This window comes from Nannospalax galili, unplaced genomic scaffold (genome assembly GCF_000622305.1).
Source record: "Nannospalax galili isolate Female #2095 unplaced genomic scaffold, S.galili_v1.0 scaffold380, whole genome shotgun sequence".
NCBI classification, from domain to species: Eukaryota; Metazoa; Chordata; class Mammalia; order Rodentia; family Spalacidae; genus Nannospalax; species Nannospalax galili.
In genome coordinates, this window is record NW_008348568.1 from 5,718,175 (window position 1) to 5,722,582 (window position 4,408).

A 4,408-nucleotide genomic window follows, 5' to 3' on the forward strand; every position below is an offset into this window, starting at 1 on the left:
TATATATATATTCTGAGCTTTTCTCTGTAATGTCAAATTGAGCCACATTTAAGTTCCATCAAGAAGTCTTAAAGTTAATTGCTTACACTACATGGGAAACTTGAGATCTAATATGGAACAGGGAATTCATATAGTTGACCATAGAGAAGGGGCTAAAGTGAGGAAAATAGCAACTGATCAACCATATGATCCACTATAAAACAGTCTTATGATCAACAGAGTCATGTATCCACCTGCAAGGTTGCTTCTTCCTGAACTATCTTTACAATATCTTCTCTATATTAATAAACCCAGTGTCAATTGCAAGTGACCAGCAGAACAGAATCTGATACGTTTGTATCTAACTTGCAAGTCCTTTGGATCCCCAACCTGCCTCCAGTCTCACCTTCTTTCTAACCTTCACTTCTTTTCATTTTTCACCATAATTTTCTAGAGCTTTATTTTTGCAATGCAGAGTTATAAAAAGAAATGTATTAAATGAATGAACCTTGAGTGTGAACTACATTCGTATATCTATACGGTGCCCAAATTATGTAATATTTTATATACAGTAGTTACTATATGTGCATATAATCTATGTATTCACAATTTGACTTTATTTATTCTTTGGTGAATCCCCTGAGAACACTTTAATCTTTCAGAATTGTTTACTTAGGAAAATTACACTCAGTGGAAGTAAGCTGCCTCTTGATTGGCTCCACATATCTAGGTTGCTTAGTAATTTTTGCTTTCCTTCTTCAGCCAGGTTGGTTTACCAATCAACAGATTAATAACAACTGCCACAGAAAATCCTCAGTGGAAGACTTTTATGTTCAAGTTATGGTAATGGGAATAAGCATATAGAAATGTGATATGTCATTTATTTAAGCAGATGACATTAGAGTGGGGTAGATCACTAGGAAACAAACACAGTTTTGAATGAAAAGTACCTTGTGGGTTCATGCGGCAGTCCCTAAAGTGGTTCCCAAACTTCAAGCTACACCATACTCAGTTGGAAATCTTGACAAGCACAGATTTGGAGGCCTACCTTAAGAGTTTCTTGTTGGGGTCCTCTGTTATGCAAAGTAGAAGTCTCTTCATGTCCGGATAGCTCACGAGCTCGGAAACCATGTGCTGCAGATTCCTTTTCATAGCAGAGTGCCTTCCTGGCATCCTCCCTGACTCTTCTTTTAAAGTGCTCGCCACAAATACATGCCCTCCGGCACAGGAGCTACCAGGTTTTTAATCAGGCGTTGTCTGATAGCCTGATAGAAGCCCACCGCCCTATGTAAATGAGGCATCCTAAAAGTACCTATCAGCTAAGGCTTCTTCTGCTGTCTCTACACTATAAATAGTCCTAGTTTTACCCCAATAAAGATGGAGCTGGATCACTTCACTCCGACTCGGAGCTGGATCACTTCACTTAGACTTGGAGCTGGATCACTTAGACTTGGAGCTGGAGCTGAATCACTGAGATCTGAGCTGAGTCACTTGTCTTGAGCTGTAACACTAAATCCTGTGATCCAGTCTCCCCGGGGGGCGCTATTCCTCCATCGCCGACTCGTGGACACCCTGGCTTTCGCCGTCCCTCATACGCTTCCCGTGTGGTCCAAGTGGCCAGTGGACCTCACATCCTGAAGAAGGTATACGGGTGAAATAGGGACGGGATCGACTGAGTAGACCTCAGTAGCGGAAGAGCTTTCACTGCCCAGGAGTGCACGCTGGGACCCTAAGAGCCCAGCGCGTGCTCGCCTATAGTTTCTGATTCAGTAGATCCAGTGAGGCATGAGATTTTGCCTTTATATCACTTTTACAAGTTGATGCTGATGTCACTGGCTTGGAAAACAAACTTTGAGAACCACTGATATAGTCGAGCAGTTCTCAGAAGTTGCTACAAATTAAAACCACTGGGAGAGATTCTAATTTCTAATACCCTACTCATATCCCATACTAATTAAATCATAATTTCTGCAGAAAAGTTCAGCCTTCCTAAGTTTTCCCAAGGGATTCTGACATATAGCCAACTTAGAGATCGTAGAGGAACACTGCTTAATGGCTTGCTCCGATGGCTCATGCTCAGCCAGCTTGCTAACACAACCCAAAACAACCTTCCCAAGTGTGGCACCACCCACAATGGGCTGGATCCTCCAGCAATCAACAATCAAGACAATTTCCCCCAGACATGTCCACAGGCCAGTCTGATCTGGGTAATCCCTCAGTGGAGACTCCCTCTTCCCAGGTGACTCTTGGTTGTGTTAATGACAATGAAAACTAACTAAGACACCAAGGGTTCCTTGGTAGGGGATGACAAGGTCTACACCCTGAGTCTCTTGTCTTCCACTGAGGATTCTTGCTGCTTCATTCATGAACACAGACTCTCAGGGAAAGTGGAGTACCTTGCAGAGTAAATAGCATAAGTTTTAAAAACAAACCTCTGTATTTGGGGACCCCTAAGTATGGTAATATAGACATATTAGTTGCCAATTATTGTTTAGCAAATCATTCTAAATTTCAGTGGCTTAAGGCAACAGTTACTGTCTCACAGTTTTTCTGGGTCAGAAGTTATGCCCAGGCTGCAGTCATCTCCGGGTCTGACTAGACAAGGATCCACTTTGAAGTCAGTTTCTATAGCTGTTGGCAGGGACCACATCCCTACTGGCTGTCAATGAAGACATCATGTCTTTGTCAGGTGTTCCTCCTCATAGGGAAGTTCTCAACATGGTACCTGACATCCTACAGAAGGAGCCTGTGGACAAGATAAAGGAGAAGTAAAGACAGAACTTACCATCTTCTTATAACATCTGAGGAGTGACATCTCACCTCTTTTATTCTTTGAAGGCAGCTCCCTATGTCCAGCCCACATGCAAGAGAAAAGGATTATACATGGGCATGAATATCAAGAGGCTGACTACCATAGTAGAACTACAGAAAGCTAAAAGAAAACACTCATAGTAAACACAGTGCTCTCCGCATACAGAAAATAACCATAGATACATCAAGTGAACACAAGCCTTCAGCAGGTGACTTCTCACTTGTACATCCGTGTCAGCAGAGAAGCAGAGGAGATGTAGGAGAAAGAAGGGAGAGAGCAGAGCAAGATGAGGGAAAGACCCTCCTACAGATCTCTCAGGGCATAAAGGAAAAGAACTTCTGAAAAATCATTACAAAAGGTGGAACATGACACTTTACTGGAATGTAAGAAGCTAATAGAATGTTTGATAAACAAAGGGCAACTGTGCTATTCTTACTAAAGTCATTAGGGAAAATATGTAATGCCTAGGCTGGCTAAATAAATGGAATAAATACAAATTAAATCTTAAATCTTGATGAAATTATATCCTACCTAGAGATGAAAATAATAGGTTACACAAGAACAAAGAGACCATTTTCATACAAGTGAGTTATTCATTCGGTCTAGGGCAAGTTCATAACTAGAACTTGGCTCTCCTGGGTTTTAGTTCAATACTCTTTACATAACTGCACCCATTACCCAATAATATGCATTCAGTTCCATGGCAGATCACAAGCAGCCCAAACAATGGATTCTTTCTGTTTTAACCAAGTCTTACACAAGTACAACTGTTTGCAAAGATGGGAAACAAATAAGTAGGTGTCTTATGTTAAATGTGACTTATTTCACTTCCAGTTTCTCTACCTGGGCAGAAGAGAGTATACTATATACTCAGAACAGTAACAGAATCTACCCAGCCAAGTTACATTTTATTTTTCTCAACAAACATTAAATAAGGGTCAGATATGAGCCAAGCACTGTACCAGGTACAGAGGCTCCAGAGCCAGAAAGGGCAGACCACCTGCTTATAAGACTCCCACGGACTAAAAGAGAAGACAGAGGAGACAATAACTACAGGTTTGGGGTTGGGTGTTTTTGTGTCGGGGGGTTGCTTTATTTTTATTTTATGTATAGTATGTATTACATGCATATATGCACGTGTACCCATGTCATGCAATGCTCACAGAGGACAGAAGAGGGTATCATCGGATCCCCTGGAACTGAAGTTACAGATGGTTGTTAGACATCATGTGGGTGCTGGGATTCGAACCTGGGTCTTCTGCAAGAACAGCCAGTGCTCTTAACCACTGAGCCATCTCTCAAGCCCAGTAACCACACTTTAATAGATACAGGTACCTCTCTGAGAACATGGGTTCTGGAAATCTAAGTCAGATTGAGTTTAGAGTTGAAGACGGAGCGAAGCTTATCTGGATTGAATTAGGCAAATCAAGAGAAGTAATCTTATATACAAAGGAAGGACTTAAAAGAACATATATGTTCCTGATAAGAAAGAAATCCAGCATGGCTGGGATAATAGATTTATAGAGCGATGGAGTGACATCTAGAAGTGAAAAGGATGGTACTTGTCTCCATTGCTGAAATGACAATAAATTACCACAAACTTAAAGAGATTTTAAA